The 15,677-nt window shown below is 36.8% G+C and overlaps 1 non-coding gene across 1 annotated transcript; it reads right to left on the bottom strand.

Annotated features, from left to right (window-relative positions):
- Positions 1-15,379: 15,379 nt before the first annotated feature.
- On the bottom strand, positions 15,380-15,451 carry TRNAT-UGU (transfer RNA threonine (anticodon UGU)). The gene has a single exon. It is a non-coding gene; the product is annotated as a tRNA-Thr (tRNA).
- Between the last annotated feature and the right edge of the window lie 226 nt (positions 15,452-15,677).

Raw genomic sequence — 15,677 nt, 5'->3', positions numbered from 1 at the left:
ACATTACGAACTTGTTTGGTATCTGTTACATTTGCTTACGATATATTTGGTGAATTGTTTATGAGAGTATTCGCTAGTGGGAATGTCTTGGTTCATGTATCAGATTGTGTGAGGTTTCTAGTCGTGACGAGTTACGTCGTATTGGTGCATAGTATGTTACAGAAAGTGAAGTGGTTTCGTGATTTGATTCTGCGTGGGTATTAGGATACGCAGATATTGTGTCGTATTTAAGTTCCAAGATAGCCTGGCGGAATTGTGGATGACAGTATCTGGTTATTTCGTGGTAAAGTCTGTGACGGTATGTTAAATTGTTTTCTTGATTCTTCGTCTTTCTATTCCAAATTGATTACTACCTTCTAGATGATTCGACTTATAAGTCCGAGTGTATTGAATCCTAGTTTATTTACGTGGGTACGTGGATTTAGGGGCATTATTGTTCTATATATAATTTTTTTCTCTCTCTCGGGTATTATGTTCATTGTGATAGTACAGAGATTTATTATATCTAGAGATTGTAATTAAGAATCAAGTTTTAACTAAGTATGTGCATATTGATCAGGTGTGTGACTGTCTCACTTTGGCTTATTTCTCTGTATCTTGAGCCTATTAGTTGCATTTTCATGGGAATTATTAAAATCTAATTGGGCATTTAGTAAGAGTTAGTGGGAACCGCTGGACATTGATGTTAAACTTTCATATGTTGTTTGAGATTTTGTGAGAATGTTCCAGCGGAGAAATATTTTTATAGGTCATGAAGCTTAATATTTTGTAATTTGTCACTTAGATTGAGTTATGACTTTGGAAGTATATTGGCCCATATTGTTCAAAGAGTCTAAGGTCCTGCAATTTATTTATTGTTGTATTTGAGATCAATTTAGTACATCATTTCTTCTCATTTAACCTCATAATTTCATGTTTGTTTCATTCAATCATTTATGTATTTGTTATTTATTATTTGTTATTTATATTTGTTATTATAAATTCACACTACTTATTCTGTAAGTCTTCCACTGCACACATCCTAATTATCCGATGCACCAACTCCATCTGGCGAGTAACATCCCGGTAGCGTAGCCTCAAACATTACGACTCGGGTTACTTTTTTAATAAATTACATATAAATCGAACGTAAAGTCAATCAATGTTAGGAATGACAACATTACGACTCGGGTTACTTTTTAATAAATTACATATAAATCGAACGTAAAGTCGATCAATGTTACGAATGACAACATTACGACTCGGGTTATTTTTTTTAATAAATTACATATAAATGAAACGTAAAGTCAATCAATTTTACGAATGACAACAATACGACTCTGGTTATTTTTTTAATAGATTACATAAAAATCGAACGTAAAGTCAATCAATATTACGAACAACAACGTTACGACTCTGGTTATTTTTTTTAAATAAATCACATGTAAATCAATGTTACGAACGACAACGTTACGACTCTGGTTATTTTTTTAATAAATTACATGTAAATCGAACGTCAAATCAATGTTACGAACGACAACGTTACGACTCGGGTTATTTTTTTTAATAAATTACATGGATATCCAATGTAAAATCAATGTTACGAACGACGTTATGACTCGGGTTATTTTTTTAGTAAATTACATCACGACAAGGACCAAGATAAGGATCACGGCGTAAAGCGCGATAAGCACCTTGATAAGGATCAGGATACGAACCCCGACATTGGCCACGATAAAGATCACATACAAGAGCCACGATTAACACCACGAGAAAGATCGCGATAAGGATCACGACATGGACAACGACAAACAAAAGGAGGATCATGGTAGGAACCACGACTTGGACTATGATAAGAACTTCGAAATTTACCAAGATAAGGACCTAGACAAAGACAAGAAATACCACTATAAAGACCATGACAAGGACAAGTGGAACGATAAAAACCATTACAATAGTAACAAGCATTATGATAAGGACCAAGGAGAAAATAACAAGGATCGCTCTAAAGGCTGCGAGAAAGACAAGGACAACGATAAGGATCACACATGGACCATAATAAGCACCACGACAACGATCACGATAAGGACCACGACATGTAGATTGATAAGTACCTCGATTACGTCAAGGACCTCGAAAGGACTATGATAAGAATAAGAAAGAACTGTTGTGTGTATTTCATTTCTTTCGTGCCCGTGCGGATTCTTTAGGTCTCGTATTTTCAAGTTTTACGCAGGTCCCTAGCAGCCATCTCCCCTTCATGTTAAAGCAGGATGCACGCACCCTCCGTGCTATAGTGCAGAGGAGGGTGGGAGTCCGGGCGCCTAACAGTCGGGTGACCACATGGTCAAGCAAGCGCGTGGCTTGCGACATGACACAAAGTTTTCGCGGGCGTTCTGACGTCATAGCATCACAACACTTAAACCCACTCCAAAGAAAGGAAGAAATGGCGCGAAGCCCGAGGGTGTATATAAGGCGGACCCAATTGCCATAGGGACATTCGTTGCCGGCTAGGGGGCAGCTACCATGCTCCCTCCGCCACCGACAACATCTCTTTCTCTGATCCAGCGTGCTGTACTTCGTCGGACCGGGTATTCACAGCCGACACTTCCTCGGAACAGAAACGCCTCGCCGGCTCTGTCTCCGCTTCCCCGTTCCAATCGCCCTAACCAATCTATCCTAATATCGATGAAAGAGTAATGGAACAGAGAAAAAATCTCTCCGGCGCCGGGATTTGAACCCGGGTTTTCAGCTGTACGTGCTGACGCTTTATCCACTAAGCCACACCGGATTCCACCCCGGCGTCGGAAGAATCGTCTCAGTTTTAAGTTTCAACTCTTGGGTTCCCTCTAGTGGCCGCCCTCTGCACTACGTCATAGATATCTATGAACCAAGGACCGAAGTCCACACGTGTGCTGAGGTGCACTCGTAATGAGTGACTATTTGGCCGGGATTCGACAGAATAAGCGCCGTCTTAAATCACGAAGTGATTTACGCATATCATATATATTATTTTTTAATGTACCGAAGTACATATGATATTTCCGGGTTCAAATCCCGGCGCCGGAGAGAATTTTTCTCTGTTCCATTACTCTTTCATCGTATGATGACGCAGAATATCTGCATGGAAATATCATATGTACTTCGGTACATTAAAAAAATATATATATATATATATCCTAATATCGCTCTTCTTGACCACCTCCCCCCTCGTGTATCACATTATCTTGATTTCACGTGCTCGAACCCTTTTAAAAACATTGAGTTGTCTATCCTTGACTTCCCTCTCTGTGGACGCCCATCGTCGGCCATTTGTCAGCGGAGCTCGTTAGCAGAGAGGTGTTTACTTCACCGTGCTCGAACCCTTTTAGAAAACATTGTGTTTTCTATCCTTGACTTCCCTCTCTGTGGACGCCCATCGCCGGCCATTTGTCAGCGGAGCTCGTTAGCGGAGAGTAACCCCTCCACCTCCCCCCACCCCTACATTCCATCACTCAGTTCTACCCACCGAATTCGTACCCCATTTCGTGCAAACTCGCTTTTCAGCTTTCCTCAGGCACTCCCATTTCTCCTCTCCTCTTTTCTACGTTGCTAACCCGTTCACTTCATTCCAGACCCCTCGCTACTCTCTCTCCCTCGTCTTGTCTTCATTTCTCCCCAGGCACTCCCGTTACCTTTCTCCAATATTCTCAGTCATGGCAACAGCACGCCTTCAAGTTAGCTTCAGCCAGAGTCACAGGGCCAAAAAGGCAATATTCTAGATTTTCTCAGACACTCCCGTTTCCCCTGCTCACGAACAGGAGAAGGACACTGATTATTTCAAATAAACAACTACATCTGTAGTTATATTCTCTTCCGTCGTCATCGTATAACCACTCCACAAAGTTCGTCACCACCTATCCTTCACTCCCGTTTTCCCTCTTATCATCTGATATCACAGCAAGCAGAAGAACGTCAACGCAGACCGAAGCACAACACCTATATCGTAACATCACCCTTCTCCAAACACTTTAGCTCCCCTTGTCACGTCACTCCAGTTTCCCGTCTCTACACCTCGGACAGAGTCATCAGCAGAGGGACGTCAACGGAGGCCGGCGCAGGACAGAACCATGAAAGAACCATGAAAGAATCACGAAAGGATTGCGATAAGGACCGTCAAAGATAACAAGAACCACAACAAGATAAAGCAAAGAAAACTGCCACGATAAGGATGATGATATGGACTTCGAAAAGCATTTTGATAGGTATCACTATATGGACCACGACAATGACCATAAGAAGGACTATGATAAACAGCACAAGAACCACGACTGCGATAAGAACCATGAAAATGACAAGGACCACAACAAGGACAAAGACAGGGACAATGATTAGCACAAAGACAAGGATCACGGAGAGGAACATGACATGGGCCATGACGAAAACCACGACAATTATCAAGAAAGGGACCACAAAATTGGGACACGATAAGGATCACAAGGAACAGGATTGCGATAAGAACTGTGAGATTGACAAGGACCACGACAACAACAAAGACAAAAACTACAATAAAAATCCCATCATGAACAACGACAAGCACCACAAGAATGATCGCGATAGGGACCACAACATGGGGTATGCGTGATAAGGATCACGACAAGAACAATGATAGGGACCAAAACCACGATAAGAACAATGACAAAGACAACAAATGCCTAATAATAAGGACCATGACAAAAATAGCAAGGAAGACGATAAGGACTATTACAATGCCAAGAAGGATCACGATAAGGGACATATAAAAAACAACAAGGACCACGGCAAAAGCAATAAAGATCACGATAAGGATCATAACAAAAGAAAACAAGGATCCATATAAGAAACGCGACATACACAAAGACAAGGGCGGCGATAATAATTACGAAATGGACCACGATAAGGACAAAGTTCACGATAAGGTTCTTTCATGAACCACGATAAGGACCAAGATCAGTATAAGGACCATAACAAAGACAACAAATACCATGATAAAGATCATGATAAAGACAACAAAAGCGATAAGGGTCATTGCAGTGACAAGGATCATCATGAGGACCACAGCAAAAACAACAAAGACCACGATAAGAAACATGACAAAGATAACAGTTACCACGATAAGGACTGTGGCAAAGACAACAAGGATCATTATGATATCTACGGCACGATCACGATAAAGACCACGACATGGATCACGATAAGGATCACAAGTACCAAGACACGTATCATGACAAGGACCACGACAAGGACTGTGATTCACGTCGTGATACTTAGGCCTATTGTGGTTCTTGTCGTTCACCTTGTCGTAGTTCTTATCGTGGTTCTTGTTGTGAGGGCCCTTATGCTGATCCTTGTTGTCTTTGTCGTGGTCCTTACTGTGATCGTTGTCTTTGTCATGGTCCTTATCGAGACTATTGTTGTCTTTATTGTGGTACTTATCATGGTCCTTATTCTCTTTGTCAGACTCGTTATCGTGGACTTGTTCATTATAGTGATCCTTATCATGATTCATTTCGTGGTCTTTATCGTAATCTTTGTTGTGGTGCTTGTCGCAGTTCATGTTGTGATTCTTGTCGTCCTCGTCTTTGCATGCTCCTACACTTAACATTTCAAATTATAATGTTTTTCCCCTTTGGAAAATGATATTGTTTCACACGGTAGATAATGTCGTCCTCAAAGCAGGGTCTTTTAAGATGCTGTACGGCAGCCTGACCGATCACGGAATTACTCAGGATATTTTATACCGAGTGCCATGTAACTAATTTTGAGGTAAGCTATACTATAGTAGAGGAGGCAAGACCTGTCCTGTGACCTTATCATGTGCCGTCGCTATAGAATGTTATGTTTTATTTAACGACGCTCGCAACTCCAGAGGTTATATCAGCGTCGCCGGATGTGCCGGAATTTTGTCCCGCAGGAGTTCTTTTACATGTCAGTAAATCTACTGACATAAGCCTGTCATATTTAAGCACACTTAAATGTCATCGACCTGGCCCGAGATCGAACCCGCAACCTTGGGCATAGAAGGCCAGCGCTATACCAACTCGCCAACCAGGTCGAACCGTCGCTATATCACCAATGGCTATATAGAAGGGGGAAGATAGATGAACCTTGTGTCAGTAGATTATTAATCATCATGAAACAAACTCTCTTTCTGATAGCTCATTCTTTCCCCTGTCACACACCCCATATGCCATATCTCGTCTCCTCGTCTATATACTATAATACAAAAAGTTGTACAATTTTATTGTAAACTTACAAAATTGTGACTTATTCCACATCTTAAAGCTTCAATGCCAATTTAAGATCTATAGAATACAATAAATGAAATGAAATGACATGAAAAAAACTTGATTTAAAGCCATCTCGAGGAGGAGAAGTCAGCACTCTCACTCGCATGTTTCTCCTCTCGGAACGTCTTCCTAAATGGTCCAGGCTATATTTTTTATGTCAGTATTTGGAATAGGAATCTGCCTGCTGTGAGACTAAAAAGCTGGATAAATGTCTGTCTCTCCATCGTGTCTCGGTGGCTTATAGGTTAATAATTAAATGTAATTACTTAAAATCAATTTCTTAATGCTTGTTGTTAAAGCATTTTACATTTTTTTTAATTTCATTGTAATTGTTAGTTTTTAATATATATGCATTTACACTGTATATAACTTATATATATATATATATATATATATATATATATATATATATATATATATATATATATATGGTGTAAATGCATTCATTTGATTATTGTATATAATATTATAATTTGTAATTTTGTATTGTCTGTGACCATTAACACATAATCTCAGGACTCTGTAAAACTCTATTTCTACGTTATTCAGATAAAAATATCATTTGTAGACTATAAGAATGGAATGCGCTTCCTTCTGCACAGTACACAGAAGACTTAGCGTCTGAGCTATTGAGACGACACGAATGCTTTCATTTCTGCGAGAAGTATAGATCTAGTCATGAAGGTTCAAATGTCGATTTAACTACACGCTTTATGTATATACGAGTATTTATTATTATTTACGTCATATTACCATAATTATCTTTTGCAGTTTTTGAAGTGAATTTCGGAACAATGCTAGCAACAAACCAAATAGCCTAAATTTAAGTAAATCAAATATTCGTTATCTTGTGTATCAGTGCTCTGGTCTCCGATCATGCGCAGTGTCTTACATCTGAGACTTAAGAATATTCCAGCTTCTCATTCCTTTATTTAGGGAACTGTACATTTGGTCAAAACGAAAGTGGCCGGCGTCTGAGAGACTAAGTTCGAATCGGGTATTTCCGTGAGCGCTCGGGACAGCCAGGCTTTGTTCAAAAGATTGCGGTATAGTATTAATGTTATGCCGAGGTTATATCAGCGTCATCGGAGTGTCAGAATTTTGTCCCGAAGGAGTTCTTTTACATGCCAGTAAATCTACTGACATGAGCCTGTCACATTTAATTAAGCACACTTAAATGCCATCGACCAGGCTCGGGATCGAACCCGGAACCTCGGGCATAGAAGGTCAGCGCTGTACCAACTGCGCCAACCAGGCCGACAGTTATAATGGGGAACACAACTATTAATTACTAAAATCTTCCAAGAAAATAATTCATATCCCAGATTTAAAACAGACAATCGTTCAGAGTGTTTAAACAGTGAATATTGTAATACAAACACTATATACTGTATAACAAGTTCTCAAGTGGAGTACGACCATTGCTCGTTACAATGCCATTCTGATTGCAGTAAAACTCTTGGCGTAGTTGGTAGAGTTTTAGCTAAGATTTCGTGAGGTTGTAAGTTGAAATTTTCGTGGAGTTACTAAACTTTTTTTTTGTTGCCTTTAAATGCATCAGTGAAAATATAACAGGTTTTCGTCATTTTTTTTTATCCTCAGAATACTTTTCGCTTTATTATTTTTTTCGTGTTAATAGAAATTTTTGACGCTAGATGGAAGTAACACTAAAGACGACAATTAGGGGCTTTCATATTAAAATGCTATGTTAATTATTTTATTAATCCCTGCTGCTTTGCACTCTATTGCCTAAGGAACATTCAGTAAATATGCTGACGTTTAAATAATTGGTAATAACTTATTTTCAAGTTGTGCTACAGGGAATGTGATTATTATACTAATCTAAATCCGTAATCATCAGGGTCTAAACGTAGTAATTGTAAACAAGAAGAAAAACCATAATTCTGATGACAAAATATATCCTGATTTCCTGGAATTATAACCACAAATTTACACCAATTTTGTAATTATCTGTAAGTAACATGAATTAACATAAGCAAATTATTTGATTATATTACACTAAAAGGAGTTGTGAAAAATAAAAAAAAGACAAAACAAAAAATTCATTACAGAGATTCGAACTCGAACAGTCTCCATAGAAGTTAAGTAGCTTAATTACTACTCCACACCAAACATGCTGTGGAGATTAATTATTTTATTAGTTCCTGCTGCTTTACACTCTATTGCTTAAGGAACATTCAGTAAATATAATGTTGACGGTTAAATAATAATTGGCAAAAATTAATTTGTAAGTTGTGCTACAGGGAATATTATTATTGTACTAAATCTAAATCCGTGACCATCAGGACCTAAACGTAGTAATTGTAAACAAGAAGAAAAACCATAATTCTGATGATAAAAATAATATATCCCGATTTCCTGGAATTATAACAACAATTTTCACCAATTTTGGTAATTATCTGTAAGTAACATGAATTAACATAAGCAAAATTATTTGATTATATTACACTAAAAGGAGTTATAAAATATAAAAGAATGGACAAACAAAAAATTCTCTACGGAGATTCGAAGCATGCTGTGGAGGTAGCCCAAATCAGCGCCTTGTATTATGGAGTTAACAAAAGCGGGGCACTGTGGTTTACGGTACCGTAGTGAACTGCGCGCTCACCCGAAGGGACTTACAAAGTTTTCACTGCTCAAGAGAAAAAAACACACACACTCACATACTCACACTCACACACATACGTGTTCTACCCATGGGCAGGTCTTTTATTGCAAACCCAGCATTCTCCAATTTTTCCTATTTTCTGCTTTCCTCTTAGTCTCCACATATGATCCACATATCTTAATGTCATCTATCATCTGATATCTTCTTCTGCCCCGAACTCTTTTCCCGTTCACCATTCCTTCCAATGCATCGTTCAGAAGGCAGTTTCTTCTCAGCCAAACACATTATTTGTTACAATCTGACAATATGCAGACAGGCACTGTTATCTGTGGATCACAGTGGGCAATTCTGCTGCAACTAACAAAGCACTCCATAATTACCAAATGCATTGCTGATCCTGTGATGTTCAAAGGAGCTTCTTGTCGTTTAAAAAAATTGTTATGGACAAGAGAATAAGCTTGCTGCCTGACAATTTTTAAAAATATGCAGAAGTAAAATAAAGTTATGTCTCAATATTCTTATGCATAACAAAAAACAATAAATAATAGCAAATTTCTTCAAATATTTTTTTTAATATAAGTGTGCATATTCTGTAATATTTAGTGTACACATCGTAGTTTTTAAATGCATACATGGATGCATATTTTGCAGTTTTTAGTGCATATGAAAACGCCCCCTAGTGATGATGAATATAAAATGAATTGTGCTGAAAACATCCATACTAATTTTTATGCAAATACCTATAGGGCCTATACCGAAGGGTCACTAGAGGGCATAGATTAAGTACCTAGTTGAGTTTTTCCGAAAGTTTTAGCACCTCTGAAGAGAATTATGCAAATCTGGCTTTCAGGTAGTAGCTCTCTAAAAAACAGGTTTGAATAATTTCAAGGAAAAATTGTATCGATCCCGGGATCCTTCGCTTAGCGCAGGAATGCTCTCCCGACTGAGCTATCCCAGGAACTATACACGACACCGTCATAATTTTTCCTTTATATCCACACAACTCAAATGGGCTGACAATACGCCAGAACCCAACTTTGAGTGCACACAAATTCTGTGTGACTTAAATTGTGGCTTCCTGTTAACATACAAGCGGAAGTGAACCATTCGTATTGAATTCTTTCGAGATACAAATTTTTGTTGTAAAATGTTAAAAGAGAAAGAGGAAAATTACTAAAAATATGTATTTATGGAGAAAATATCGAAAATATTTATTCACATAACATTTTTTGTAAAATATGTGTTTTTATATAAAATAAAATTTGGAATTTACGTTTGTCGGATCTCGATATGGATATTAAACTTTGTTTTAGGAATGTATGTGTTAGGAAAAAAAAAAACTTTTTTTTGACATACAAAATCGGGCCCTAGTAATGTTATTATTTTATGACAAGTTTTTTTCTGTGATTTATACTTCACAATTACTTTATTTATATCTTTGACAACAAATGTTGTATGTTTGGATGATGATGATGATAATAACAATAATAATAATAATAATAATAATAATAATAATAATAATAATAATAATAATAATAATAATAATAATAATAGCAAAATCATACAGATTGTTTAAAATTGCCTTCTTAAACAGTATATACTGCTTTGTGTAACTCTTTATAGGCCTGAGAAAATGTGTTTCTTCACCTGAGAGACGATAATACAGTGTATTCTGGCCAACATAACACAGTATTTACGTTTGTTCTCGAGGCGAAAATTTGTTTGTCTATTTATTTATTTATTTATTTATTTATTTATTTATTTATTTATTTGACCTATATTATAAAATCTCCAATTGATACCGTGTGTGTACGAGGACTATCTTGCCAGCTGCTCTGTCAACACTGCTTTATCCTGTGTGCACATAACTTTAGAGTTTATGTGCCTCAACTTCTAAGTCTACTAATAATTTCATAAATGCGTCTGAGAGCCGTTTTATCCAAAGTAAGTGAAACTTGGGATAAATTAAACCCGTTCAACTTTACTATTCAGTTTAAACGTGCTTCCATTTTCTCTATAAATTTCTGGCACTCGTTTAGTTTGAACGACAGCCCACCCATTTAAACTAATGTTGAAACTACATGCTCAAGGCTCCTCTTGTGTTGGCTACACCGAACAACAATCAGAGCCAAGTAAACCGATGGCGCGTCATATCGTGGTCATATACGTATTTTCAACATGTCAGCTGTTTACAGAGAATTAATGCTATAATCAAATCAAAGCGAATAAAGAAGAAATATATCTACTGGTTTCACAGAAAAATAAATCATTTATACCCATGTAGTCCACACCTGTGGAGTAACGATCAGCGCGTCTGGTTGCGAAACCAGGTGGCCCGGGTTCGAATCCCGGTCGGGACAAGTTACCTGGTTGTGGGTTTTCCGGGGTTTTACCTCAACCCAATACGAGCAAATGCTGAGTAACTATCGGTGCTGGACCCCGGACTCATTTCACCGGCATTATCACCTTCATATCATTCAGACGCTAAATAACCTGAGATGTTGATACAGCGTCGTAAAATAACCCAATGAAATAAAATAAATAAATTTATACCCATTTGAAGTGTTGTGTATCGTCATTTAATCAGCTGTGTTCTTGAACTTATTAGGAAATATTCTCGATTTCACTTTTCTCTGATAGGCTAGATCGTACAATAACTCGTGTCTTGTGATATCTCCATTATCTGGTGTCATATGTGGATCCATTCTGAATATAAAAATTAATTTCCTTTGGCATTATTTCTTTCCCTCCGGAAATCATTACCTCTATTTTCAAGAAAACAACTTCCAGCTTTTTAAAGAGTTTGGTAACCCACCAATTAGGCCTAGGTCCTGATGTACTCAGGATCTTGATAATTCTAGGGGAAATAGTATTTGCTTTTAACGTTGTAGATGTGACCTAACCTAGGTATGTAATATTCACAGGCTCTATTTTATAATTGGACAGAATGGGCAAATACCCAGAGCGAGGGAGCAAGAGTAAGTACTTTAATGTAGGATTTTTAAATAATTGTTAAATACCTAGTACAAGCTCAATAAAAATGAATATTAATAAATAATAATATAAAAACAGACTTTTGTTTGGTGAATTGACACAATTATTGTTTCACTTTATCTGCTCGCTAATGGAAGGGGTAAAGATAAAGAAAGAGGTTAGAGTGCCAACATTTGCTCTGTCCAGGTTGCGAGTGACCCAGGGTCTGAATATTCATAATAGGTGTCTGAAGGTTTCTGCATTCCTCCACCTGGTGAACGTATTTTCACATGTGTACAGTCCATTGCACGTATACAGATAGGAAAACATGAAATCGTATAAAATCCGTGCTTAACCCTTGCAGTTTCTTAAGGTGTTGTTGGCATGTTGATATAACGCTGTGACAAATGTCCTACAACTGTAGAACCTTTTCTGTTTTGTTTGTGGTAGATACATCAATAACACTTTAGTCATCAACATTATTGAGAAAACTCCTTGAAGCAAATCCTAAAGTGACAAGGAACATTGCTTCCGGTAAAATAGCGTTATTTTCATAGTTGTTGTTTTAATTACAAGCTTTATCTGATGTGAAATAATGTTTGATGTTTTTTTACGAATTCTAAATCTATTAAAGACTCTTTTTCATTACATTTTTGGAAATTATCAACTTTCACACGAATAATCCTAGGCCTCCATAACCTCACTTGTACATAATATTTATTATCTTCTATTTCATAAAAAAATTCAATAATTTCATCCATTTTCTAATGGCATTACTATTTGCTATTGAAATATAATATATTGCCAGTCGAAACTAACCTTTTTACTAGAAAAATCGCAGATAATATATAGTGTTAATGAAGTTTAACACGAATATCGGCTTAAACCTACACGGCAGAAAGTTTAAGTTTTAATCACGTTTAAACTTGATACAAAGTTTAAACTAACGTGGGGAAAATGATTTTTAGTTTAAAATCAGGCTTAAACCAGCATAAAATGAATCCAATTTAAACTCATTTGGAGAAAACGGTGCTGAATTTAACGTGAATTACTGTGGAATGACCCCATATGTTTCATGTAATAGTAGATATAAAATGTAATCTTCCTTTTCAGGTGAGCGTTGAAACTAGATGGGAACTGGTAAATGAACATGAAGATAAAATTGTAAGAAAATATCTGCTGAGTGGCCTGGAAACCTTGAAGCCTATTCATTGTGAAATAAGTAACAGAGATTACCTATACTTTATGTGACAACAGCAACAACAGTAGCGAAATGCATCACAGACAGTTAAGAAAATAATGTGAAATATCTAAAAATGTGTTATATAAAGTATCTAGATTGCATATTTTATTAAGTCTGATGTTGCAGTTACATTATTACATTCAAATAAACTATTAAAATGCGTTAGTATATAACAACACGAAATATATGAACAAAGATTTTCTAATATAGAAAAGTGTAGGCCTACTGTAAATACATAACATTATCAGTTTAATTTCTACATTCCCCCGAATATTATAGGGCCTATCTACCCATAAACGTAATTTTTACGCAAACATTGAATATCGCCGTTAAAAATATAAATATTTACTTTTTACGTACCGATAATCTATATAAATATTTTGATAGAGATTTACATCTTGATACCTCTACCTTCTATAATCACAGGTACAAATTTAGTTTTTTATTAACAATGCAATATTAGCACTATTTTTTTTTTTTTTTTTAAACCAAATTTAACCCGGATTTAGTTAAGAACCCTGTACCCAAATATTCCGATCCAATATTGATATATGAATTATAACCATAAATTGAGCAAAAACTGTCACATACGATTTCTTGTAAAAAAACAATGTCTATATCATTTACATTTAAAAAAGACTGCAACATTTTCATTTTTGTAGGTGATGAACTGCTATTAAAATTCACCGTTGCAATAGTCAAAGTCAGTGCCATAATAACACTATAAATTAGCGGCGAAGCCATGAAGACTAATATTGATCTGCTTTCCGTAAGTGTAAAGTGCCTGACTTGCTTTCGTCAGACTTGTAGGGATGTACACGTTGTTTCGTAATCACTTTCGTTAGTTTTTTTGAACCATGCGTTTCAGTTCGTGAATCAATCATGTCTACTTCACTTTCCATTGTCTTCCCTTCCATTTCTATTTCGTCACTCCAGTTATCACCTTCCATCCGCGTCCGTGATTCCTGTATACTGGTTATTGCATTAGACTGGTTACTGCTCCCCTTTGTTAATTTAACTTGATTTCCATCATCTTTTATATGGGAATCCAGTTGTGATGAGTTTCCAAGTATTTTGTTTTTTTCTACGTTCGTAGATTGACCATCATTTTTGACTTGATCAAGTTCAGGATTTTTCTTACGGCGTTTCTTCCCAGGCTCTTTAGCTTCAATATATATTTTATAAATTTGTCCATTACTTGTGTCACTTTCATCCTCATCAGCCGTTATAGTATCAGAATCTTCAATTTCAACGAGATTGTTCTCTATATCGTCTTGTATGGGGTCTTGTCCTAATAACATGGTCGGTCTGGTAGTAGTTTCAGTAGAAGTTCCATCTTCTCTTGTGAACTCTTGTCCACCTTGTCCATCTTCTCTAGTATTCTGCTCAATCGTACGCGAGCTAGCACTGGTGGTTGCCTCCTCTGAGATCGGAAGAACGGTCGAAGGATGATTTTCATCAGGCAAATCTCGTATCGGTTTTAGAAGATCACTCATCAGAAAGGGTCTGTTATTATTATTCCCAATTTGACGCGAACCTTTACCAGGACAATAACGGCGAATATGAGATGCACTGCCACAAAGGAAGCAAGTTTGTTCTTGACCTGGATAGACAACATAAGCCTCATAGCCAGCAATATATAATGTAGATGGAATTTGCTTGTTAATTTGCATATTCACTAGTCTAATACCAGTATCCACCTGAAATCGATATTTTTTGGACCACTTTTCATTTATTATTTCTTGCACTTTCCCGTAAGTTTGCAAAACATGCATAATTCTGTCATTTGGCACTTCTGGTGGCACGTTTAAGATTCTAACTGTAGTAGTATCAAACTCACCTGCTGTTATGTTTACAGTTGTTGTTGCACCATTCATTAGCTGGATTGTTGAAGTTCCGGTGTGTAGTTGAAGATGTTTCTCGTAGCTAAGTTGATTATTGAATTTTATGTACACTGCATTCTGTTTACTCACTAGTTGTAATGTGTCCAATTCATCTTCTCGAACGTTGATATTTTCTTCTAACCATTGGTGTATTTCGTATGCAGTAGGACGTTGTTGATCTTTATTAAACACTGCTTTAATAGTATTCTTCCTACAGATTTTACTTGCCATTGCTAATCAAAATAATTCAAACAAAACAAGAACAACAAACCGCGAGCACAGTAGTCGGAACACCGCTGCTCAACAAGATTGAGAGACGAGACGTCCGTCCACCTCAAGGGTTGGAACGTAACTGGGATATATTAGCCTTCTGTGAAGTTCGAACTCACGACCCCTAGTTTACAAGACTAGTGCTCTACCTCTGAGCTAAGAAAGCAGCTCTACACTATTGGCCCATATTCATCAACTACAGATAATAGCGGACATCATGCCGAAACTAGTCACTAAGGTATAGTACCTTCTTAAATTTCAGTAGTTACCACAGTCAATTATCAAGTCGTTAATGAAACAAGTTTTTAACAACTATTATTTCTCATATATGGTGTTAAAAGTGTGTAAATCAAGAATGAATATAAATAAATGTCTTTGTCGTTAACTACATC

This window comes from Periplaneta americana, chromosome 7, assembly GCF_040183065.1.
Source record: "Periplaneta americana isolate PAMFEO1 chromosome 7, P.americana_PAMFEO1_priV1, whole genome shotgun sequence".
Taxonomy (NCBI): Eukaryota; Metazoa; Arthropoda; class Insecta; order Blattodea; family Blattidae; genus Periplaneta; species Periplaneta americana.
Note: the sequence above shows the minus strand (reverse complement) of the source record. Positions and strands in the feature narration are given on the sequence as shown.